The sequence below is a fragment of the Vipera ursinii genome, assembly GCF_947247035.1.
Source record: "Vipera ursinii genome assembly, chromosome: Z".
Taxonomy (NCBI): Eukaryota; Metazoa; Chordata; class Lepidosauria; order Squamata; family Viperidae; genus Vipera; species Vipera ursinii.
The window spans coordinates 64,409,661-64,437,126 of NC_139517.1; the positions used below are offsets into that span (position 1 = coordinate 64,409,661).

General features: G+C 42.6%; 1 protein-coding gene across 10 annotated transcripts in view; it reads left to right on the forward strand.

Moving 5' to 3' along the window:
• Positions 1-27,466, forward strand: part of TPK1 (thiamin pyrophosphokinase 1) — a 474,010-nt gene that overhangs the window by 73,633 nt on the left and 372,911 nt on the right. The window lies entirely within an intron of this gene.

Here is a 27,466-nt window from a genome sequence, read left to right on the forward strand (position 1 = left end):
GAGAGAGAAAAAGAAAAGCATGGTGGTTGTGGTGGGTATTTAACAAAAGCTCTTTGTTACATAAAGAAAGAGGAAAGAAATGAATTGTATCAGCATGGACAATTATTGTGGGAAATTAAACACTTATAAAACACATTAAGACAATTGTAGGTATATATAGAAAAGTGCTGTGCATAAAAATTACCAGCTGCATCTAAGATTAATAACATAATCTATATTGCAAATAGTTTTGTAATAAAAGTGACCCCTTTGCTAAGTATAAGTTGTTTGTGTCCATTGCATCATCCGTAAACGTTTTCTCTTTCTCCTCTATATAAACCCTGACAGTAATTCATACTTTTAGAGATAGGGAAGAAACCATTATAATTATTGTTATAATTGTCTACCATTCCCAGTCAAGATACAGTAGTTATTGCTAGATGATCTGCAGATTCAGGTCTCTGATGCCATATACCAGTTTTTGCGTGATAATGAGGATGGATGTCATAACACATTTACTAGCTTCTGCCCTTAATGTGAACTATATAGCTCCCTTAAGAAAAGAGGATTTTCTGACCATCTGATCCCAAATATAATAACAGTAATGATAAAGGGAGCTACGCAACTCTCCTGTTACAGAACAGTTTAACCATAGGCCAAGCATTTTATGGGACTGATTTTTGGCTGTTAGGTCAGGATACGATTTGGAATAAAAAAGGATTGACAGATCAGTTCACTGAGGGACTATCAGTTGAAATGCAAAATGAATTATTCATAAAGTTATGCTTTATGAATTTTGTCTAATTCTGGTCTTTCTGGCTACTGATAGAAAATGTGAGAAATTGCAACAGAGTACAGGCAAGAAGGGAAGATACCGCACTACTATTCCATTTGGTTCCTTTCTCATGCCAGCACATCCAATACTTTGGAAGTTAAGTAAAACAAGTCAACAGAACTCCATCTGTTTGCAAAAAGTTGTGGTAGTGTACACAAGGACTGTATTTTATATTGTGAACAAGTCAGCCCCTTTATAAATGATTCCCTTGCTAAGGTGTTCCCTTTTGAAGCATATGTTATCTTGCATATGTTATTTTGCATTTGACAACTAAATATTACTGTTCTAGTTGGCTGGATAATAAAGTTCTGTGTAGTCAACCACAGAACTACATATTGACATTTACTTGTTAGTCTGTAATCCCAGACAGATTTGGAAGCACAAATTCAGGCCTTGGGAGACTGATGCTTTGGGAAACTTTTTTGAATCCTACATTATATACAAGTATGGTTATATGACTCACATCACAGTTGTTAAGTTGTTGTTCAGTTGTTAATTACTTGTTACATTGTTAATGGATAGTTTTTGTTGAAAACTGGAAGTAAATGCTGATTTCTGGCAAAAATATAGCAAATTATGTTAATGCACCATATCTTTCAAAACTTTTGGAGCACGGGGAAGTACTTGAGGATTGGAAAAGGGCTGATGTGGTTCTCATCTTCAAGAAAGAAAAAACAAAAACAGACCCTAGGAAACTACAGACCAGTCAGTCTAACATCAGTACCTGGGAAGTTCCTGGAAAAGATAATCAAAACACAGATCTGCAAACAATTAGAAGCAAACAAAGTTATAACTGGTAGCCAGCATGGGTTTGTTAAAAACAGATCATGCCAAACCAATCTTATTTCATTCTTTGATAAAGTGACCAAATTAGTAGAGCAACGAAATGCTATGGACATAATATACTTAGATTTCAGTAAGGCATTCAACAAAATTAACTGCAATCCACTGCTTGTTAAGCTAAAAAAAGGTGGAATAGACAACATCACCACCAGATGGATTTGTAGCTGGCTGACAAACTGTACTCAGTGAGTAGTCTTCAATGTTAGTACATCCACATGGAGAGAAGTAAGCAGTGGGGTACCACAGGGATCCGTCTTAGGCACAGTACTCTTCAATATCTTCATTAATGACTTAGATGAGGGAATAGAAAGGAAACTCATCAAATTTGCAGATGACACTAAATTGGCAGGAGTAGCCAACACCTCAGAAGACAAACTCAGGATCCAAAAAGATCTTGACAAACTTGAACAATGGGTCCTATCCAACAAAATGAGTTTTAATGTGGAGAAAAGCAAAGTTTTACATTTAGGCAGGAAAAATCAAAGATATAAGTACAGATTAGGTGAGACCAGGCTCAAAAACAGTAACTGTGAGAGGGACCTTGGAGTCCTAGTGGATGATCACTTGACTATGAGCCAGCAGTGTGCAGCTGTAGCCAAAAAAGCTTAATACAATCTTAGGTTGTATAAACAGAGGCATAGAATAAAGATCATGCAAAGTGTTAGTACCGCTTTATAAAACCCTAATGAGACCGTACCTGGAACTCTGTAACCAATTTTGGTCGCCATACTACAAAAAAGATGTTGAGATCTTGGAAAAAGTTCAGAGAAGAGCAACTAAGATGATCAAAGGCTTGGAGACTAAAACTTATGAAGAATGGCTGCAGGACTTGGATTTGGCTAATCTAAAGAAAAGAAGAAATAGGGGTGACATAGCAGTATTCCAGTATCTGCCACAAAAAAGAGGGAGTCAAATTATTCTCCAAAGCATGAGAGGGCAGGACCAGAAACAATGGTTGAAAACTGATCAGAGAGAGAAGCAACCTGGAATTAAGGAGAAACTTCCTAACAATGAGAACAATTAACCAATGGAACAGCTTGCCTTCAAAAATCATGGGCACTCCATCATTGGAGGTTTTTAAGAAGAGATTGGACAGTCACTTGTCTGAGATAGTATAGATTCTTCTGCTTGAGCGGGGGCTGGACTAGAAGACCTGTTCTATTCTATTAATGTGACTGCAAAATGTCAGTTGTTGTACCTCCAGAATTTGACTGCAGGGGTATAGTAGTGATGGTCATCAAATCCAGGTCATAAAAAACATTTGAAGGTTTTGAAGATCTGTCATAACTTGGACAGATCTACCTGTAGAATGTGTTTACTTTCAATTCCCAGGATCATTTAAGTTCATTTGATCTAGTACAAGAAACTTATTAAATTTCTGACTTTGACAACTCTGGGACTCACAAATTTTAGACAAGAAATAAATATCTAGAAAAAATGAAAACATTTCCAATTCTTATAAATATATTTAGTAGTTGTTTAAGGCAAGGAAACATTTTAGTCACGCTTTTAAATGCTGAAATTGCTATATTTCTTAGTGAAGATTGATGTACTTACTACAGTATATTTAGCAATTTGATTGATTTTTTGCTAGAGTCCCTGACTACTGGAGTTACTGTTTGTTTAAAATGAAGAAAATGTTTCCTCAACCTGGATGATATTTAATTACTAGATTACAGTAACTGGTATTTTTAATGGAATGATGAAGGAAAAAATTATTTTGTGGGCACAGTCTAACTATAGGTATATAGGTATATTTAGACTACTATTCCATTGATTTTAACTCTAGTTGCTTTTCTGTTTGAATTGCCGAACACATTTTAAAGCCAACAACATCTTAAAATATATCTCCCTTCAGAGAACTACTTTAATTATTTCTAAATTCAGTGAATTGATTTATTCAGTAGGAGCATGACTATAATGTTGAGAGGAGAGGAAAAAATGTATTGAATTGATGCCATATAATGAAGAAGATAATAGGATGTTGTGGCACTGTTAACAATAAAATTTAAGTCAGAACTGTAATCTTCCTGTTACATCAAATAATATTAGTTCGGCTCGCTTTTTTGCTATGGGAAATTTTGGGATTCTACAGAAATTATTTTTAGCTTATTCTAATCACATTAAAGAAACTTAGTTGGTGTAGTATTCGTAGTAATAGCTAACTTTTATTACAGTTTTGGGACAGCTTATTTGACATATTGCCTTATTTATTTTTCCTGTCAACCTTTAAATATTGCTGTGCCAAATTCTGTCCCTGATTTTTTGTGAAATCCTTCATTTGCTGTGAAAGAGGATTTACATTTTATGCTTTTTTCATGGATAGTGAAAGAATTTTGTAAAAGAAAAAAATCACATGGGCTACATAGATGTGGAAGAGAAATGAAAAATCTTTAATCTTTTTTTAAAAAAAATATTTAAAATGGCATTTGTTTACCCATAGCAGTATATGGTACTCCTCACATAGGTTTCCAGAATGGGAAAGCTTTCTGCAATGCAGTATTTTATGACCACCTGAGGTTTCCATATGGAACCTCTCCTGCATTATTGCAGACCTGAATGGATCTGTTAATGATGTTTCATGGCCAAACATCATCTGCTGCTCATTTTTCACCATCCAGCTTACAGTATATTAATAGACAGAAAGAGAAGTGAAAAGCTTGGCAAAGTATTGCATATAGTCTGTGAGTTACAATGAGAGCAATTCGGAAATAAACCTCCATTTAGTTATCATTGACAGACACTCACAGATACACAACTTTTATTAAAAACATTAGAAAACTATAACGTTACATTACTTTTTAACATAATCGCCATTCAGATTGAGGCACTTGTCATAATGTCTTAAAAGTTTTGAAATTCCTTAGTAGGAGTTGCTCGGCACCAAATCTGGACTATGGGGTGATCAAAAACATCCCAATGGAGCTGCTTCAAAGGTTCTTGGGTGTGTCTAGCAGTATGCAGGCGAGCATTATCGTGAATCAACACCATACCGGAAGTGGTGCCATAGAAAATCCCACCAAATGTCAAGATGCCAAAGGAGTACTGATAGTAAAGTTCATGGAGTGTGGTTTGACCATCAATTCAGAAATCTACTGTGAAACATTACTGAAACTCAGACGAGCCATCCATGGCAAATGTTGGGGCATGCTGACTTCCGATATGGTGTTGGTTCATAATAATGCTAGCAATTAGAAGCAGAGGCGCTCAGGATGGCGGTTTGAGCTGCAGAAAGCAGGAAAGCCTAGGAGAAAGCCGGGTAAAGGAGACGGCCCATTATGGCGGCCGTGAAGAAATGACAGCTGTCAAAAATAGCGGTGAGCCAGCGGGACAGCGATTCAACTAACCTGGCAGAGAAACACTCAGCGAATTCTTGTAACTGCTCCGGATGGTGAAATCTTTCTGGAGAATTTCACAGAAGAAAAAATAAGAGGAGAGGCCCCAGACCGAAAGGAAAATTCACCTCCCCTGTCAGATAGCGGCGAGAAGGAGACAGGGGGAAATAAGAGATCTGACCTTAAAGCAACAGGCTCACAGGCTGTAAGGACTGGAGATCAAGGGTGGTTTCTCTTTCTGGCTCTTTCAGTAAAGCCAAGAAGGAGTTTAACAAAAAACAAAATAAACTTGAAGAATGACAGTACGGACTGAGCTGAGAGAGCGGATATCTTGAAGAAGAACTAACGACCAGTTAGTATCAAAGGAGGGAAGAGTGATACTCATAACTTAAGAAGTGAACTATTTGTTTCAAAATGTTTCTAAAACAAAAGGGATAAATGGTAATTGTTTTGAGAATTTAGACCAATAAGAATTGACTGAACATAACCTATGGTATGATTGATTTGGAGGAGACTAATTAGGTACAAAAAGTTGAATGTTTAAGGAGGGAGAGAAAATCTATTTGAATATATAATAATATTCATCACCGAACTGACTGTGAAATGTGGTTATTATTGTTAAAGAATTGAATAATATTGGTTATATTATTGAGGTAATTTAATGGTTATATTATTGTTACATGTTTCTATGTAGAAAAGTTAGGACTGTTTGGAATATAGACATTTTAAATTGATTAATATTGATTATTATGTTTTAGAAGCGTTAGTGTAATAGGTGTAATAGGTTGGATATTGTGTTAGCAACAAAATCTAGCATTGTTAAAATATAAGGCACTAGCAATTATAACCTTGGAAGAACGATAAATTCCCCAGGTGTAGTGGAGGGAAAGACAAATATTGTGTATAAGTGGGAGAGTTGGCTGACGTCATTTAGAAAGATGACAAGCATCCCAAATCTTACAAGAGTTGGGACTGGAAGAAGGCAGGTGATCCAAGCCTCATCGGCGGAATTAAGCCCAGCAGGGCAAAGATCTGTAGAGGAGATGATGCCGCGGGAGAGAGCAAGCTCACTTAAAGACATACAAGCAATATTACAATCCATGCAAGAGGTTATGTTGAGAAATCATGAGGATTTAAAAAGAGAAATAGATGAAATAAGGAATGATACTGGAGAACTTAAAGAGAGGATGGGAGCAATGGATGGAAAATTTTAATGTTTCCAACAGCAAATATTGAAAAATGAACAGAAATTATTAGAAATGGAGGATAGAATGAATAAGGAGGAAAGAAGAGTAGATTAAATGAATGAAAAACTTTTGCAAGCAAATACAGTGTTAGAAAAAACCATCATACTGCTTGAAACTGAGAAAGCAGACCACTATTTACGTTTCCAAAACATGAAGGAAGAGAAGGGGGAGGACCTCCCAGAAATGATGACGGACTTGCTAGCAAGGGCCGTAGGGTCAGGGAAAGATGAGATGGCAAATGAGATTGATGAGATATATAGAATCCGAAAAGATAAAATGATTAAAGGATTAGAAATCAGAAAAGAGATATTTAAATTACAGGCTTATGCGGATGATTTAGTTTTTATTCTGGAAGACCCTTTAGAATCTGGAACAAGATTATTATAGGTGCTGGAAAATTATGGAGATGTTGCAGGATTAAAAATCAAGAAAGAAAAAAATAAAATGCTAGTTAAAATATGTCCAACTTACAAGAAACTGAGCTAGTAGAAAAAAATTAACATCCAGACATCTAAAAGAGTAAAGTACTTGGGGATCCAACTATCAGCAAGATGTATTACACTTAAAAGAGAAAATTATGACAAGTTAATGGACCAAATTATAGTAGACCTAGATAGATGGAAAAACTTGCAGCTCTCTTTTATGGGAAGAATAGCGACAATATACTGCCCAAATTACTCTTTTTATTCCAATGTGTACCAATTAAATTAGGTAAGGATTTTTTTGAAAATTTAAATAGAATTACATCTAAATTTATCTAGCAAGGTAGAAAACCAAGAATCAAGTTAAAATTATTACAGGATGCAAAGGAAAGAGGAGGGCTTGGCCTCCCAGATTGGGAAAAATATTATCAAGCAGCAATAGCGGTATGGATAAAGGATTGGATACATTTAAGGAACAGAAGACTACTAGCATTAGAAGGTCATGACATGCAAATTGGGTGGCATGCTATAATGTGGGACGGAAAATATAGGGCTCATCAGTACTTTCAGAATCATCATATTAGACGAGCACTATTAGATGTGTGGATAAAAATTAAAAAAATTAACTATATAGAAATTCCCAATTGGCTATCTATATTAGAGATTTTTATGCACCCCAAATTCATAAATCTAGGAAGTGTAATTACGTATAAAGATCTCTTAGATGAAAATGGAGACCTGAAAACAAGAAAAAGATTATCAGAAGATGGTGTAGAGTTGGAATGGTGGGCATACTTACAAATACAGTCACGATACAGAAAAGATAAAAAAGAACTAGGGATAAAATTAGAGCATACACAATTAGATAAAATTCTTCTAGGAACAGAAGATCGAATGATAAAAAGATATATCAATATTTATTAGAACAGGATCTGTTAGAAGAACAGGTAAAAGAAACAATGTTAATCTGGAGTAAAAATTTTGGTTATATTATTGACTTAGATAATTGGCAATCACTATGGGATAGAAATAGGAGGTTAATGCTAGCCACCTCCTATAAAGAGAATTTGTACAAGATGTTTTATAGATGGCATCTTCCCCCTACAAGGTTAGTAAAAATACATAAAAAAGTCTCACCAGTGTGCTGGAAATGCAGAAGGCTTCCAGGGACTTACTATCATACGTGGTGGGAATGTTCAGAAGCGCAAAATTTTTGGCAGTGGATAAAAAATTGGTTGGAAGAAATATTACTACAAAAAATTGATTTAAAACCAGAATTCTTTCTATTAGGGATTATTAATGATAATCTCAGTAAAGCATCTCTCTACTTATTAGTACATATCTTAACCACAGCAAGACTGGCATATGCCGAAAAATGGAAAAGAAAGGAAACACCCACTGAAGAAGAAATAATAGATAAAATTTTATCCTGTGCTGAAATGGACAGGTTAACCCTAGAGATCAAAAATAAGAACAAAATGGAGTATTATGAAATTTGGCAAAATTTGTACAATTGGTTAGAGTTAAGGAGGATCGCTGAGATGACCATTGTTTGATTGGTTGATAATGTAAGGATTTCTTATTAGCATCTATATAATGGACATAACTGAAAGATATGTAAATATAATGCTGAGGACCGAATGACAGTTTACTAAAAAAATCAACAGATGTTATATGTACAGTTTGTTATACTGTACACCCTGTTATAGACTGTATTTTAGGTTTTTGTTATTTCTTTCTGTAACATAAGATAATACTAATAGTAGTGTTGTAGCTAGGGAAGTTGAATCATGTCCACCTTTGTTTTTAAATGTATATTTAATAAAATTTTCTAAAAAAAATGCTTGCTCAGACACCACTAGATGCACCCAAGAACTTTTGAAGCAGTTCAGTTCTCCTTATAACCCAGATTTGGCGCTGAGCGACTACTACTAGGGAATTTCAAACCTTTTAAGACATTAATGACAAGTGCCTCAATTTGAATGGTGATTATGTCAAAAAGTAATGTAATGTTGTAGTTTTCTAATGTGTATAATAAAAGTTCTGTATCTGCAGGAGGTTTATTTCCGAATTGCCCTCATACATTCATTCGGCAACAGTTTGAAGTTGCACCCATGTTGAACAAAAAGAATTATGGCCTATGCCTAACGTTATGACTGTTGCACTATTCCTGTGGCCACATAAACAAAATTCACATAGAAGCTGGGCTGGAGATTTGGCTTTGAGCCATGAAAAGGTGGGGTGGGGACCCTGCTTTTGGCTCCCCCCTTTTTTCTCAGTGCAGATGGCCCCATAGGACCCAGGAGCATGGTGCAAAGGGATTTTGCCATCATGTTGCCTCTGTAAGCTGCTTTGTGATTTATTTATTTTTTTCATTTTTCACTATGCCAGGGGTCAGCAACCTGAAACAGTGAAAGAGCCACTCGGAACCGGTTCCCTCACAAAAGGAAAAACTGGGAGCCGCAAAAAATGTGTGCACATGTGCATACATGCGCGCATGTGCAGAACAGGGTTTGACTGAAGAGTGGAGCCAAGGCGAGATATACACCTACCCTGCCTATTTGAATTGATTGGTTGAACTTTTTTAGTCCCACTTTTTTTTTTTTAGACTGCTTGTGGCAGATGACTGGGAGCCGCAGGAGATGGCTGAAAGAGCCGCATGTGGCTCCGGAGCCACAGGTTGCAGACCTGTGCACTATGCAAAGCTACCCCAGGGCATTTGTCAGTAGCTGGAACAAGAAAACATTGGTGTCGGTCAGCTGGGTGGCAGAGGTTTTGGAGTGCAGGATGGCAAAAGTGACTGGGACTGGGATGAGGTTGGTACAGCTTCCTAGGGTGTAGCAAGCAGTCAACAATCACATGGTTCTGGAGCTGCTCACCACCCCACAAGAAAGGGTATATGACATAAGGATAGATATTGTAGAAATAGGTGAGAGGGAGGAGTTGAAGACAATCTCTTACCTTACTGAGGCTTGGGGCTAGGAGGTACAAGCTTAGAAAGGCTTTGATTAGGGTTGATTCTTGATTAATGGCTGTAATTTTCATTTAATGATTGCAACAGGAATTGCTAGGATTGGGAGTACTAAGTGATGTGATCATGTGATATCTTGTTTTACAACTCTGAATATAAAGAAGTTGCAGGGAGGAGTATGCTAACCCGGATGTATAAATTAGATAAGAATGGTGTGCAAGATAACGGAAATGAAGCTTGCGTTTTGGACTAATTGGAGAATGTGATTAATGATGTGTAATTAAGGGAAGGAATTGTGCATGATATTGATGGGTTTAGGGGAGGAGAATTCAGATTCTGGCATCCATCCATGAGTGCTGATGCTTCGTTCTCATTATTATAAACTTTTAGAAAAACAATGCCTGAATTGAACTGTCTCATTAATCAGAACCATGACATTTGATTTATTAGAGGGGGTACTATATTATTAATTAGATAGTTTAATATGGTGGAAAATAGATAATTTTAGAAAACAGAACAAGACTATATTCAAATAGGGACTTCCGGTGGCTGCGCGGCGCCGGAGACAGCCTTCCCGGGCTGCCCGCGGCTCAGCTGTGTGTTTTTTCGCCCGAAACAGCGCCGATCAGCTGTTTGGGTGAATTTGAAGCCCCCTCCTCGGGAGAAGAGGAGGGGGTGAGGACCCAGGTAGGGGTCGAGTTCTCCGGGGCCGCCTGAGCTTGGAGCTTGGGCGGCTGAAGGATTGAACTCCCCCGAAGCCTGGGTTGCTCCCAGCTGGCCAGCGTCTCTGCTCCGGACTTCTTGGAGCAGAGCCAGGCGTCTGCGACCACCCCTGCCTGAAGAAAGGACTATGGATTAAAGGAGCAGGCAGAGCGGTACAAGAGGAAAAGGTGAAGAGGATTATTTTATTATACTCTCGAGCTTGATGGACTTTTTAAACTTTAAGTGAAAGTGCGTCACAATTGAAAAGTAAAAGTAAAAGATGGCGGCTAAACCTCCCCCTAAAACTCTTCGGAGTGGTGGATCTTCTCCGGTGCAACAATCATCATTACAGGCGTTGCACCCTCCTGATGTACTGACACCGAAGGACTTACGAGATGCACTGGATAAACATGCCCAGGTACTTTTGGAATCAATCAATCAATTGGTGATAAATTTGCACAGATGGAGGAGAAATTGGAGAAACTGGAGGAGAGAATGGAAGAGAGGATGGAACAGAAGTTCAGCGTGATGAAGGTAGACATTTTGTCTTCAGTGCATAAAGTGGCGGAATGTGTGGAAGATTTAGATGAAAAAGTGGATGATTTGACCCAAAAGAACGCAATATTAGAAGCAAAAGTACGGGAGAATGAAAATTTAAGAGACAAAATGGAAAGGGAGTTAAGCCTTGCTCAATATTACCAGATGCAGTTTGCTGTTAGAATCAGAGGTTTAAAAGAGGATATTAAGGAAGATTTAAAGCAGCTGGTTTCTGAGGCTCTTGAAGTGGTATTGAACCAGCCAGCATCTGAAATAAGAGCAGCTATGGATAAAGTGTTCCGTGTGAATTCATGGATTGCCAGACAGAGAAAGTTGCCTAGAGATGTGGTGGTATACTTTGCAAAAAGAGAAATTAGAGATGAAGTTATACAAGCTGCCTATGATGCTAAAGTTGTGATTGCTGATCAAGAAGTCTTGGTTTTAAAAGAAATCCCTCCAAAGATTTTAAGGAGAAGGAAGGATTTTACATTTCTCGTGCAAGAGCTCAAGCAACGAGATGTAAGGTTTAGATGGGAGATTCCAGACGGGCTGATGGTGATGCATGAAGGTAAAAGGTATCGGCTGATTACTGTGAAGCAAGCGCGTGATTTCTACAATAATGTCTTAAAAGCAACCCCATTAACACTTCTGGAAGCTGCAAAGGGATCTGGAGAAGGAGAACATCAAGAGGATGAAACAGAGGAAAATGGAGCTGGAGGAGATCAAGTTATAACTTCTTTGGATGATCCTAGAGAGCAAAGGGTAACGCGTGCTGCTTTAAAACGAGCAAAGAAAATAAAAGAACAAGACCAGCAAAAGTCCTCAGAATCTTCACAACGTACTCATAGCCAAGCAGTGGGAGGAGCACGGCCTAAAGAAGATAGTCCTATCAAAGCTGTGGTCCAAGAGCTTTGGGAGGATATGCATGGCAACTAAATTCCTAACCTGGAACGTTAATGGACTAAATTCACCACAGAAGAGGAAGAAAGTTTTTCAATATTTAAAACAATTTAAGACAGATGTTATATGTTTGCAAGAAACGCATATTAGAGTTTTGGATCAAAAGTATTTATCGAACTCGAAGTTGGGTACGCAATTTGTTGCTTCTGCAGAAAACAAGAAAAATGGAGTGGTTGTTTATGTTAAAAGTGCCTTAACAGCAGACTTAATTGAAGCAGACAAGCATGGAAGATATGTTATGATTGAGCTGCTGTTAGAAGGTAAAAAGACGCTTTTAGTTGGATTATATGCACCTAATCAACAACAAGATGACTTTTTTAGTTTACTTCACACAAAGCTTACCCAGTTGGATTATAAATCTTTTATTTTTATGGGGGACTGGAATGGTGTTTTGGATGTACAGTTGGATAAGGCTGGAGTTTTCAAGCGCACTCCAAGTCATGCTAGATTGCCTAAATCTTTTTTTGAAATGAAGGATGACCTGGAATTGCGAGATATTTGGCGTGAGAGACATTTGCAGGAGAAGGATTATACTTTTTATTCTGATAGACATCAATCTTTTTCGAGGATTGATTTTATTTTGTTGACTAATGATTTTTTTTTTTGAGAACTAAAAAGGTGAAGATATGTGCAAGAACTATCTCTGACCACAGTCCAGTTTGGTTGGAGATTGATAAGGAGAAAAGAGACAGGCGCTTGTGGCGCGTAAATGAGAATTTGTTTAGAAATCAGAGAAATGTGGAAGAATGCAAACAGCGGATGAAGGATTTTTTTGAGATTAACATGTATAAGGGTACCTCTATGGATATGGTTTGGGATGCTAGCAAGGCCTATATGAGAGGGGTGTTGATATATATGAATAATAAACATAGACGTGCAGTGGAAGCTAGAAGGAAAGAACTGGAGAATGAAATAAAGGAAAAAGAAAAGGCTTTGATTTTGAACCCAGAGGATGTGAAGACCAAGGAGGCTATTAGATTGCTAAGAGGACAATTTGATAAATTAATGGCTGATCAAGTGGCGACCAATCTGCGGTTTGCTAGGCATAATACTTTTTGCAACGCTAATAAACCAGGCAGATGGTTAGCTTATAGATTGAGGAAAAAACAAAGGGCTTCTAATATAGATAAGATTGAGTATAAAGGAAGGGTTGTGTTTCAACAGAATCTTATTAAGAATGCTTTTGTGGATTTTTATTCGAAATTATATGCTAAAGAGGAAATTAATGAAAAAGATATTGATATATATTTGGAGAATGCTAGCATCCCGGTTCTTACGCAAGTACAAAAAGAGGGGATTAATCAACTGATTACAGAAGAAGAAATTTTTACAGCAATTAAGGAATTGAAGGTGGACAAAGCACCAGGTACGGATGGCTTGACTGCGGCCTATTACAAAAATTTACAATTAGAGATGATAAAACCGTTAAAGGAACTGTTCCAGACAATCCAGAGGGGGGGAAAGGTGCCACCGTCTTGGAGAACAGCTTTTATTTCTTTGATTCCGAAGGAAGACCAAGATGCTACTCAAGTTAAAAACTATAGACCGATATCGCTTTTAAACACAGATTACAAGATATTTGCTAAGGTGTTGGCTAATAGACTGATGAGGGTTCTGCAACAGGTGATTCATGGGGATCAAACGGGGTTTATTAGTGGTAGGCAAATGAAAAGTAATGTGAGGCATATAGTTGATGTGTTAGAGTTTTTGGAAAGGAACAACCAGATCGCTGCGGTGCTAATTTTTTTAGATGCTGAAAAAGCTTTTGATCAATTGAATTGGAAATTCTTGTTGAAAGTTTTAGATAAAATGGATTTTGGGGAAAAAAATTTACAACCGATTAGGGCATTATATCAAAAACAAACTGCCCGAATTATAGTTAATAATAGCTTGACAGAAGCATGTAATATTGAGAAGGGCACAAGGCAAGGGTGTCCGTTATCGCCCTTGTTAGTTGTGTTAACATTAGAGATATTATTGGTTAAAATTCGGAATTCGGAAAAAATTAAGGGGATACAAATTGGAGATCAGGACTATAGATTGAGAGCATTCGCAGATGATCTGGTTGTTACAGTGACCCAGCCAGAGAACTCTGTTGTGGACCTGATGGAGATAATAACACAATATGGGAAGGTTTCTGGATTTAAAGTTAATACACAGAAAACCAAAATTTTGGCTAGAAATATGACAGTTTCGCAAAAGGCTCTCTTAGAAGGATTAACTGGATTTGAGATTGTTAAAAGGGTTAAATATTTGGGGGTGATTTTGTCGCCCTCTAATACAAAGCTATATAAAAATAATTATGAAAAACTATGGGGGAAAATTCAAAAAGAACTGGAGAGTTGGGAAAAGTTGCAATTGTCTTTGTTGGGACGGATTGCAGCAGTAAAAATGAATGTCCTGCCTAAATTTTTATTTTTATTTCAAATGATACCGATTCTTAAGAAAGATTCTAATCTGGAGGAATGGCAGCGAGGTATCAATAAATTTGTGTGGGCAGGGAAAAAGCCACGAGTTAAACTTAAGATTATGCAGGATACTCGTGAGAGAGGTGGCCTTAAATTGCCTAATTTTAAATTATATTATGAAGCTGCTGCATTAGTAGGAATAAGTGATTGGATTAATTTGACGCAAGGGAGGTTTTTAAATCTTGAGGGCCATGATTTGTTGTTTGGCTGGCATGCATATTTGTTGTATGATAAGAAGGTAGACAACGTGTTTAGGGTGCATATTTTAAGACAGGCATTGCTGAGAGTTTGGAAGAAGTATAGACATAAGTTAAGTTGCAAGATACCATTGTGGGCAATTCCAAAACACGCAATAGAAAATATACATGCTGGCTTCAAACACGATGTGACTACGTACAAGGAGATCCTTAGCTTGGAAAGAAATGTTTGGTGTCTGAAATCATATAGCCTCTTGCGAGAAGAGAAGGTTGTTCAAAATTGGTTTCAATATATTCAGTTACGGGCCAGGTGGAAAGAAGACCAGAAAAATGGATTTACAATCACTGATGAAAATTTGATAAAGCAAATTAGAAATCAGGGACCTGCACATATCAAACGGATATATCTTGCATTGATAGAGATTGACTCAGAAACAGAGCTTGTTAAGGATTGTATGATAAAATGGGCCCAAAACATTCAGGAAGTTATCACAATGGACACGTGGGAAAAGATTTGGGTGAGGAACGTAAAATTTACTCAAGCTCAAAATCTAAGAGAGAACTTTTATAAAATGTTTTATAGATGGCATTTAGATCCTAAAAAGCTTGCAAGTATGTATCCGAATTATCAGCCTAAATGTTGGAAGTGCGGTGATGAAGATGCAACATATTTTCACATATGGTGGACATGTAAGAAGGTTAAGGCCTTTTGGATAAAAGTTTGGTGGAATATGCAGAAGATTTTTAAACAGAGGATAAAGTTTTGTCCGCAATTTTTTTTGTTGGGAATAATTGCAGACGCTACAGTTGTGGACACCAAATTGATGTTGAACTTAATTACGGCAGCAAGACTTTTGATAGGCCAATATTGGAAGAAAGAGGAACTGCCGACTATAGAAGAGTGGACTTTAAAGGTTTCCGACCTGGCAGAGATGGCGAAGATTTCGGCCTATTTGAAAGACCATTCGCAAGAACGCTATATTATGGAATGGAGAAAATGGATTGAGTTTATCCAGAACAAGTATAGGGTTAAGAAGTTTTATGTAGCATTTGAATAAGTCTTCTTTCGTTTTTTTTTCTTTTCTTATTTTAGTTTCTTTTTATACATATTCAATATTACTAAGGCTTGTTTATCCTATATAAGCTAGAGAGTGATGGATTTTAGAGTTTATAGTTGTTAGTATATGATTGTTTATGATTGCTTTTTATATATATACCTTGTATTTAGCTCTGGGAAGTCGGGGGGGGAGGGGGGAGGGGGGGAGGGAGGGGGGGAGGAGGGAGGGGGAAGGGGGGATTTTTTAAAGGAAAATTGTATTTTAAAACTTTTCAATAAAAAAAAGACTATATTCAAATAGATATGATGTGTATTTAGAATATTAGATTTTGTTATGAAAAGGGAAGAAGGGAGAAGTTGAGATAAGGGAAACTTTGGTTGCCTAAAGCTTGGAAATTATAAATACCAAATGCTAATTTGAATATTGTTGGGAAATTAAAGCTGGGAAAAAAGCAATAACAGGACATTGCATTTAAAGATTGAATGCGAACACAATTAAGACATGTATAAACTAAATATTATTAATAAATGTAACAAAGATGTTTTTACTTAGTTAATAATAAGAACTGTATTAGCCTAATATGAGATAGTAGATATTAAGAGAAAAAGAGAGGAAATATTTGATATTGTAACTTGAGATTTATACTAAAGTTTTATGTATGGTATTGAACTATTGATTAACCCAGTTATCACATTGCTTTTTAAATACTTAATTGTAAAATTAGAAGACATATAAAATATTATTTAAAAAATGCAGAGAATCCCACCAGAGCACAAACACTCCACAATCCACAGTGGCAAATTCTAATCCCCACCCCAGGGCATCCACAATGCCAAAACCTAATCCTCACTGCAGGTAACCACATTCCTTCACTAACCTCCTTTCCAGCTCCGTTCTCCATGTGCAGGGCAACAAAAGAAGTTGGTGGGATTAAAAAAAAAGATCAATCCAACCTTCCAACTTCTCATGGAAAAAAAAATCTCGCAAAGTTGGAAGGTCTGATTGATTTTTTTTTTACCTGTAGTCCCACAGGCTTCTTTTGTTGCCTTGCAGCCAGTGGCGGAGAATGGAGCTGGAAAGGAGGTTAGTGAAGGGAGGCTTTGGGGAAGCAAGGGCAGATGGGGAAGGGTCTGCTCTGGCAGCCGCTGCCTCACTCCCCCAGCATCAGGGCTCGGAGGCTTGTTTTCTCTGAAAAAAGCCTTTCTCAAGCCCCTTCCTGACAAAAACAAGCCTCTGGAGCGAGCATGCCTCGCTCTTTGGTTCCATTTTCACCAGGAAGGGGCTTGAGAAATGTTTTTTTTTTCTGGCAAAAATGGAGCCACAGAGCAAGGCACGCTTGCTCCGGAGGCTTGTTTTCACCAGGAAAAAGCCATTTCTCAAGCTCCTTCCTGCTCTTATTGAGAGCAATCCTGTGAAAACAAGCCTCTGGAGCGAGTGCTCCTCACTCTTATTGAGAGCAATCCTGTGAAAACAAGCCTCTGGAGCTATCACGCTCCCTCTGGAGGCTTGTTATCGCTAGCAAGGGGATTGAGACATGGCTTTTTCCAGCAAAAACAGAGCCACAAAGTTAGGCACTCCATTTCTAAGCGTGTATTTCCATGCAAATGGAGCTTCTAATTTCCCCAGTGTCTCCGTCCTGGTGAAAATTTTTGCTGCAGTAGTGGAAAGGAGTTGGGGGTGGGAGCAAACACCGCAAGAGTTCAGGCTCCCATTCTCTGCAAAAGAAGATTGGTGCCTGAACCCGCATGATATTACAGGCTCTCCCTCAAAGGCAGTAACCATGGCAGAGAAGAGATGGATCTTTTCAAGATAAGTGAGTCTGACGCAGCAGGAAGGGAGGGGAAAGCATGGGTAGCTTAGTGTGTGGGGGAGGCCTTGGGGCCCTATTCCATCAGTAGCCCCCCCCATGGCCTTCACCTTCTCCCTGAGATGCCTCATCTGCACTTAATGAGCCGCATGCGTCTTAACGAGCAAGGGAGCAGGCTACATTACACTCATAACTTAAGAACTATCTGTATAATATTTAATCTGCTATTTTCTCATCAACAACAAAGATAAGGGACATCCTTGTCTCATACCCTTTTAAATTTCACACATTTTAGTTACGTTTCCATTAAAATAATCATTTTAACCCCTTGAATAAATTTCTCCCTGAAGTTCATATTTTCCAGGTCTTTAAACATGAAGATCCAATTTAAATTGTCATATGCGTTCTTTGCATCCAAAAATATTAGAGCTGCTTCCCTTGTTATTATGTATTGTAAGTATTCAATAACATCCGGAACAATTGTAACATTGTCTCTTAGTTGTATTTTTTGCAAAAAAGCTTCAAGCCTTCTACCAGTATTGCAGTAAAAACTTTATAATCATTAATTAGTAATAAAATTGGTCTTTTATTTTTTATCCTGAAGGCATCTTGTCCCTCCTTTGGTAATAGCACAATGTTAGCTTCTTTCTAAGTTTGAGGCATCTTTGCTCCCGGTAGTATTGTTGTTAACTGTGAAGTCATGTCCGACCCATCGTGATCCCATGGACAACGTTCCTCCAGGCCTTCCTGTCCTCTACCATCTTCTGGAGACCATTTAAGCTCACACCTACTGCTTCAGTGACTCCATCCAGCCACCTCATTCTCTCTCATCCCCTTCTTCTCTTGCCCTCAGTCTTTCCCAGCATTAGGCTCTTCTCCAGTGAGTCCTTCCTTCTCATTAGATGGCAAAAGTATTTGAGCTTCAACTTCATGATCTGGTCTTCTAAAGAGCAGTCAGGGTTGATCTCCTCTAGGACTGACCGGTTTAATCGCCTTGCAGTCCAAGGGACTTGCAGAAGTCTTCTCCAGCACTATAGTTCAAAGGCCTCGATTCTTTGGATCCTTTCTTATGGTCCAACTTTCACTGCCATACATTGCAACTGGGAAGACCATAGCCTTGACTATACGCACTTTTGTTGACAGGGTGATATCTCTGCTTTTTAGTGTGCTGTCTAGATTTGCCATTGCTTTCCTCCCCAGGAGCAAGCGTCTTTTAATTTCTTGGCTACAGTCCCCATCTGCAGTGATCTTGGAGCCCAGGAAAATAAAATCTGTCACTACCTCCATTTCTTCCCCATCTATTTCCCAGGAATTGAGAGGGCCGGATGCCATGATCTTGGTTTTCTTAATGTTAAGTTTCAACCCAACTTTTGCACTCTCCCTGTAGTATACCATTCATTATATCTTTTAATGGCTGTAGGAGTTGGTCCTCAATATTTATAATATTGACGTGATATCATTTGGGCCTGGGACTTTACCTGTTTCATTTTTTAAATAGCTTCTTATATTTCAAAGATAGCACTGGTTCATTCATAACTTGTTGCTGAACTTGTGAGAATTTGTATATTAGCATTTAAAAATAAAAAGTTGAGGCTGTAATATTCTATTCTACTGCACTGAAAAGAGCTGGAAGTCAATGCTTTTCTTCCCCCCCCCCTTTCCCCTACACTTCTTTTCCTTTCCTTTTTTCGTTCCTCATTTTCCCATTAATTTCATTTTCTTTTGTATTTTATATCCTAATAAACTTAATAAAAATGTACCGTAAATGTTAAGGAAAGAAGAAAGAAGCAGTTCATATGCTAAGAGAAAAAAGCAGGTGGAAAATCCATCCATTAAACTTAGTATATTTAAAGTCTGAAATTAGCTACTTTGCTTTAGCCCATTTGCAAATTTCTTTCAGTCCCACAGTGGATGCTTGACCCTATAATTTGAGAATTGACTAAAAGCTTTACCATTTGGAAGGAGCAAACTGTGAATAGCTCTTCAGATGCTTTTGAATTAGAATTTTAACTTCCAATACTAAATTAAAGTAGAAACATTCAACAAAACTTCAAGCACACTATGATTTATAATGAAAAAGAATCATATTTGAAATTTTAAAAATAAATAAATCAAGTTAGTATTTGGACTTCAACTACCAGTTGACTATAACTCAGTAATAGAGTCCAGACTATGTAGTATAATGGTTCACTTATTAGACTAAAATTGGAAACATTCAGGTTTAAACTGGGTTTCAGGCATGGGTACCCACTTTTTCAATCTGTTACTCTGTCAGCCAAACATACTTTGCCAGATTCTTAAGATAAAATGAAAGGAGAATAAGATCCTTGATCTACTAGCTTTTCATACTGATGATTACGATGAAAATGCCTTTAGTTTCAAAGTATTTTTAGAAAATATGCCAAAATGAAGGGTGATTTTTGAGAGAATTAAGATATTTGATGGAAGTAGTTTCAGGAATTTTGGAATGCTGAACTGTCATTCAGTAACTTACAGAGCAGATTTAAAGGTTTATACTTAAATGTTTCATAGTATTCAGTAATGTTTATTCTAAAAAAATCATAACATTATAGAGTTAGTCCTTGAGATATATTCATTATGGTCACATGTTGCAATGGCTATTAAAAGAAGCATCTCACTTAATGATCTCCCCATCCCTGTTCTCCGAATGAATTGTTAAAACAAATGTGGTGGTGATTACATGCCTCAGGTGGAGAAGGCTCTTGGAGACCTAGTCCAGGCCAGCCCAACTATCCCGACTCTCTCCCTACTCCTGAGATACCTCGTGCTATGCTTTCTGCCTCTTCTGGGTCCCCAAGCTTTAGGCCCGATTCCACCCCATCAGACTAAATAGTGTCCTCATTACCTATCTTTTCAAAAACTCTGAGGTCTTCCAGAGTGCTGGAATGGATTATTTTATCCACAGTCATGTGGCACAATTCCAGAAGCTGTGATATTTATATCTACCAGAATGCAATTTGGCCACTGATATAATGGCAGCTACTTCTGGAATCGCTCATGCTGCCAAGGAAAACATGATCCATTCTGTTTAAATAACATAGTCTGCGCCCCAAAGGGCTGTGCAGACTAGGTTAATGAAGCAAAATGGTTGCTTTGTTTCTTAGCCACATGGTGCAATTCCTGAAGCAGATGCCATGTTTCCAGTGACCAAATTACATATCTTCTATAATCACTGCTTTCACAATTGTATCATGCAGCCAAGGGACAAACCACAGGCAGCCATTAGGGGATGGAAATGCTTGTAGGGATCTAATGTGGAGGGAGTGTAAATGAAGTCTCAGAGTAGGGAAAGCATTGTGCACAAAACTTTTTTTTTTTGCCGGCTCCAAAGATGGCGGATGCGCTGGGGAGAGCTCCGTAGCCCCCAACGGTAAGGCGTCCCCCCAGGAGCCCCCCAGGGATGTCAGCAGACCCCTGGGGTGGGGCCAGAAATTCGGGCAGATGAGCTGGGCATTTGTGCCGCCTGCTGCCTCCCTAATCAGCTGCAGGGGTGCCGGGAAATCTCCGCCCCGCCGCCTGGGCCGTTGGCGACCGTTATAAATGGGGCCAGCGCCTCCGCCCTGCCTCTGCCGCTTGTTCAACTGCCGGGCAAGGGCGGCGTCTCCGCGGATCAGCTGTGCGGCAGAGGCGCCGACGGTGAGGACAGCAGCGGCGGCGGCGACGACTCTCCAGCCCCCAGTCTGGCCGTCTGTTCAAGGAGCCTGGCAGCGACGGTGGCAGTGGCGGCGAGGCATCTCCAGGCCCGCCCCAGGACCACTGCAGCCATTGCAACCATCCAGGAGGGGCCGGAGGCTCTGCTCTGCCCCGGCCCCCTGGTCGACTCCCGGGCAGCGGCGGCGTCTCCAAGCGATCAACGGAGACGCCGCGGACCAGCTGGGTGGCAGAGGCAGCAGCATCTTCAGCAGCGTCGGCGGTGAGAGCTCCGCGGGCCCTAGTCTGCGGTCTCCCACGATCCCGATCACCGGGCAAGGGCGGCGTCTCCGCAGATCAGCTGTGCGGCGGAGGCCCCTCAACGAAATCAACAGCAGCAGCGGCGACAGCCCTCCAGCCCCCAGTCTGACCGTCTGTCTCCGCAGATCAGCTGTGCGGCGGAGGCGCTGCGGCGACAGCTCTCCAGCCCCCAGTCTGACCGTCTGTCCCAGGAGCCTAAAAGCGACAGTAGCAGTGGTGACGAGGCATCACCGCCCCGCCCCTAAACAACCACCACAACCATTGCAGCCATCCAAGAGGGGCCAACATCTCTGCCCTGCCCCGACCCCCCCTGTTCGACTCCCGGGCAGCGGCGGCGTCTCCAACCGATCAATGGAGGCGCCGCGGACCAGCTGGGTGGCGGAGGCAGCGGCATCGTCAGCAAGGGCGACGGCGAGAACCCCGCGGGGCCCCAGTCTGTCGTCTCCCCACGGGCCTGAACACCGGCGGAGGCAGTGGCGGTGGGGCGCCAATGACCCGCCCCTGAGCCGCTGCAGCTGCTGCAGCCATCCGGAGTGGGGCTGGCGCCTCCACCCTCGGCTCCCTGTTATGCCTCCCTGGGCAACGGTGGCATCTGGGAAGATCAGAAAAGACCCCGCGGATCAAATGGATCAGCTAGGCGGCGGAAGAGGCAGCTGCAGCAACCGACCTGAGCAGGACCGGAGTCGTTACTCTACCTCGACCTCCTGGCCTGCTCCTGAATAACGGCGGCGTCTCCATGGGATCAAGGAGACGCCGCAGACCGGTTATGCGGGCCCGATCGACCACCACCAAGGGGCCTTTGACAGCGGCGCTAAGCTTCTCCAGGCCCCGGTCGACCAACTTACCAAAAACCCTCGACGGCAGCACTACTAGACGCGGCGTGGCGTCTCCGGCCCGCACCCTGGGTGCCGACAGTGTCTCCGTGCCGATCTACAACCTAAAGACGCCATGATGCAGCTGACCAGTGGAGATAACGGCGACTAGACCACCGAGGCCATCATCATCTTGCCTCCACCAGCTCCGAATCCTCCTGCCCTCCCTCGCCCCACAGGACATGATGGGCCTGGGTGCAAGCCACGGTGGCAGAGTGGCCTGTCCTACACCTGCAGCCCCATAGAGGTGAGAGCTCTATGGGGTATGCTTCACCCAGAGTGGGTCCTGGACCACCCCCAGAAGCAGAGTCACAACCCATCGTGAGAGGATGGGGAGTGGCCTGCTTCTGGGGTTCACCCAGCCAAGTGGCAGTGTATGGATGACGGTCCAGATACCCACCTACCCAACTCGACCCTCCTTCCAATGCTCCACCCAGTGGACCGCCTTCCCTATGCTTCCCAATGCTCCCTATGCTTCTCCAATATTCAAGCATAGACCTACTCGCCCTCAGGAGTTCCCCCCTCTCCTGGGTTCGTCCTGCCTTCAATACATCGAACCTCGATGACGGGCCCGACCATTGGGCCTCTGAGAGATGGCCAGGCAGGGTCAGGGGCCTTCATCACAAGACCAACAAGAGGCCCCTGGTTAAGTTTCTAGTCAAGTTTTTTGTCGGGTTAGGGAGGGGGGCGGGAAAAGACTATGGTTGCTCGGGAAAGGCAGGCCTTCCAGCTACCATAGCGCAGGCCAGGCCTATGACCATTCGCGATGATGAAAAACGAGGACCAGTCGCCGACAAAGCCCAGTGGTGAACTGACGAACAGCCTATTCCCAGGATGGTGGGGAACGGCAGAAGGTGCACAAACAGAGGGCCGTATCGACACCGGGAGTGTCATCTCCGCTCTGTACAAGCGGTGAGACGCTCCGACCCTCTGTACTTCCCCGGAGGACCCGGGAGCGAAGGTGTGCAGCCTCCTATGCTAAGGCTGGTCTACCTGAATGCCAGGTCCGTAGCTAACAAGGCTCACCTCGTTCGTGACCTAGTGGAGAGCGAGCACGCGGACCTGGCTTGCATCACGGAAACCTGGCTGGGCCCAGAGGGTGGTGTCCCTCTGGTTGACCTCTGCCCGCCAGGTTTCCAGGTGCTGCACCAGCCTCGGACCCATGGGAGGGGTGGGGGAGTGGCAGTTATCATCAGGGAATCCCTTAGCCCACGAGAGACCACCGTCCCTCAGATAGTCGGGTGTGAGTCTCCTTCTGAGATACGGCCCGGGGGCGCAGTTGGGCCTGCTGCTGGCGTACCTACCACCTAATCGTGCAGCGGCAGCCCTGCCCAAGCTACTCGATGTCCTCTCAGGGTTGGTGGTTGAATTCCCAAAACTCATGGTCTTGGGCGACTTTAACCTACCGTCCCTGGGAGGATCGTCCGAACTGGCTCGGGAGTTCATGGCTTCCATGGGGGCCATGGACCTGTCGCAAATAATTTCTGGACCGACTCATGAGGGAGGCCACACCCCAGACTTGGTGTTCTTGTCTGGACGGTGGCATGATGAAATCGGTGGGGGTGCCACGACTGTTACGCCCCTGTCATGGACCGATCATCACCTCCTACGGCTAGACTTCCCCTTTGCCACCCACCGCCGTGGGTGCATGGTGCCAACCAGATTGTACCGCCCTAGGCGCCTAATGGACCCTGATAGGTTCCAGGCAGCGCTTGGGGACGCACATGCACTCCCTGCTCACAGCTCGGCGGATGCCTTAGTGGAAGCCTGGGAAAAGGCAGCCACGGAGGCTCTGGACCGAGTTGTACCCCTGCGGCCTCTGACCCGGCGCAGATCCCAGCGAGCCCCATGGTTCACCGCGGAGCTCCGGGAGATGAAGCGTCGGAGACGGGGCCTAGAGAGCCGTTGGAGATCCAGTCGATCCGACTCCGACCGATTGCGATTAAGAATTCTCACCAGGTCTTATCTCGCTGCGATAAGGGTGGCAAAATCCAACTACTTTTCCACCCTCATCGCGTCCGCAGATAAGCGCCCGGCTGCCTTGTTCAGGGTGACTCACTCCCTACTGAACCAAGAGGTGAGGGAGGAACCCTTGCAGGGTCGAGCCGAGGAATTCGGTCAATATCTGTTGGATAAAATTGCTCGGATTCGAACCAGCCTGGACTCCAACTGGGCAGAGTTGGAAGAACAAGACATGGACAGTCTTGTCGACGTCATCTGGGAGGAATTTGATCCTGTGACTCCTAAGGAAGTGGACAGGATTATGAGGAGGTTGAGCTCCTCCACATGCTTACTGGACCCGTGCCCTTCCTTCGCTGGCTTATGCGGCTCGAGAGGGGACTCGAGGCTGGTTCCTGGCGGTCATCTCTGCTTCTCTGAGTGAGGGTCACTTCCCCACCACCTTGAAGGAGGCGGTGGTGAGACCTCTCCTCAAGAAGCCCACCTTGGACCCATCCTCATTGAATAACTTTCGTCCAGTCTCCAATCTTCGCTTCCTTGCGAAGGTTGTTGAGAGCGTGATGGCGCACCAACTTCCTCAGGTCCTGGATGAAGCAGTTTATCTAGACCCGTGCCAATCGGGCTTCAGGCCGGGCTACAGCACGGAGATGGCATTGGTCGCTCTGATGAATGATCTCTGGAGAGCCCGGGACAGGGGCCATTCCTCTGTCCTAGTCTTATTAGACCTTTCGGCGGCTTTCGATACCATCGACCATGGTATCTTGCTGCAGCGCCTCAGGGGACTGGGAGTGGGAGGCACGGTTCTGCGTTGGTTCTCCTCCTTTCTCCATGGTCGCTCGCAGTCGGTGCTGGCAGGGGGACAGAGGTTGACCCCGAGGCCTCTCGTTTGCGGAGTCCCTCAGGGGTCGGTCCTCTCGCCTCTCCTGTTCAACATCTACATGAAACCGCTGGGTGAGATCATTCGTAGCTTTGGAGTAGGGTACCATCAGTATGCTGATGACACCCAGCTTTTCATCTCAACTCCAAACAGCATCAGTGATGCCCTCGACGTGATGTCCCGCTGCCTGAAAGCGGTCCGGGAATGGATGGGGAGGAACAGGCTTCAACTGAACCCGGACAAGACTGAATGGCTGTACGTACCGGCAAGCCAGGATACTCAGAGCATCCCACCCCTTAACATCGGGGATGAGTTACTACCCCCTGTTGATAGGGCCCGCAACCTGGGTGTCCTCCTAGACCAGACATGTCAAACACAAGGCCCGGGGGCCGGATGCGGCTCGTGAAGTGGTTTCATGCGGCCCGCGAAGCCATCCTGGAAACAGTGAGGGAACGGCCCCCGCTGCCTTGGCCCTGGCCCAGAGACCCTCCTTCTGCCAGAGACCCCCAGATCTGTCCCACTCCTGCCCAGGCCCCCATAGGCACCCTTGATGCGAATGATGTAGAGCTGGCCACGCCCACCCAGTAGGCCACACGCACTCTAGCCACGCCCATCCAGTAGGCCACACCTACCCTGGCCATACCCACCCGGCCCCTGAGGGCAGCCGCAATGCTGATGCGGCCCTCAATGAAATTGAGTTTGACACCCCTGTCCTAGACTCACAGCTATCCCTGGAAGATCACATAGGAGCTGTGACCAAGGGGGCCTTCTCCCGGGTTCGACTGGTGCGCCAACTACGGCCTTATCTGGACCTGGATGCCTTACGTACAGTCACCCATGCCCTTGTGACCTCTCGCCTAGACTACTGTAACGCTCTCTACATGGGGCTGCCCTTGAGATCCACTTGGAAGCTTCAACTGGTGCAAAGTGCAGCGGCACAGACACTTTTGGGAGCCTCCCGATACTCCCATATCACACCTCTCCTCCGTGCGCTGCACTGGCTTCCAGTTGCCTTCCGAGTGAAGTTCAAGGTGCTAACAATGACATACAAAGCCCTACATGGCATGGGTCCGGACTACCTACGGGAGCACCTTCTGCCAATGTCAACACCCCACCGCCCTGTGCGCTCCCACAGAGAGGGCCTCCTCAGGGTGCCACCGCTCAAGGAATGTCGGCTGGTGGCCCCCAGGGGGAGGGCATTCTCAGTGGGTGCGCCAGCCCTCTGGAACTGCTTACCAACTGAAATCCGGATGGCCCCCGACCTCTGCACCTTCCGGCGCGACTTAAAGACTTACCTGTTCCAGCAGTCCGGCCTGGCCTGATAGCTCTAATTGGGGTCCCAGTTTGTTTTGATTATTGTTTTTCAGTACTGTTTCATTATGTTTACCTACCTTACTCTGTACACCGCCCCGAGTCCCTCGGGAGAAGGGCGGTTTATAAAAATAAATAAATAAATAAATAAATAAATAAATAAATAAATAAATAAATAAATAAGTAAGTAAGTAAGTAAGTAAGTAAGTAAGTAAGTAAGTAAGTAAGTCAGGAAGACTTAGGCCTGCTTTGTGCCCTGCTTTATTACAGAAGTCTTGGGTCAGTTTCTCCCTCTGACGAGTCCTGAAGGATTGGACCACCTTTTCTCCCCGAGTCCCTTAGGGCTGGGGCCTGCTTCTCATTTCATAGGATCCCTTAAATCTTGGGTCTGCATCCTGCCCTTCCAGACGCAGATGCAAACCTCTGGGACCTGTTTGGGTGAGAAACAGGCCTCCAGGGTTATGGCAGCTTTTCACACACTGGTAAACCCAGTAGACTGCTGAGATGGGGTGGGGGGAATATAGGTGGGTGGAGTCCCTGATACTGGTTATAAGGGCAGGAGGACTGCAAAGCACCCAATTTTTCAAAAGGTGACCAGGGTGCTGCTACAGGTGAACTTGGTAGAATCTTCTTTATGGTTTTCTACTTATAGTATGCTCTTTCCTTCCCTATAATTAGTCAGGTAGAGAAGAAATAAAGGAGTCTCAATTAATTTGAGAGAGTTGTAAAGCTGGATTTTCAACCAGGTCAAACATTATCACATGAGATCATGAATCTTTCGGAAGGGGCTAGCAGTCAGCTGGGCTTATAATAATGCTGGTTTAGGCATAAAATTGTTGCAGTGCATATCTTGCTTTTTTGTAGTGCAATGCCCTATTTTAATTTCCTGTAATACTTTGGAACATTATAAAAATGCAAATGAAAGAACCTCATGCATAGTTGCATAGATATTGCAACATGCTAATACTATCTACATTTGTGGTGAATACAGCATTCTACCATGCTTTTATTTTATGCCAGCCAATGGCTCTGATGATATCTCTTATTAAGGACATCATGAAAGAAACTGGTCTGAAAGGTTTGACTAATCTGCTCTATAAGATTTAGTCTAACA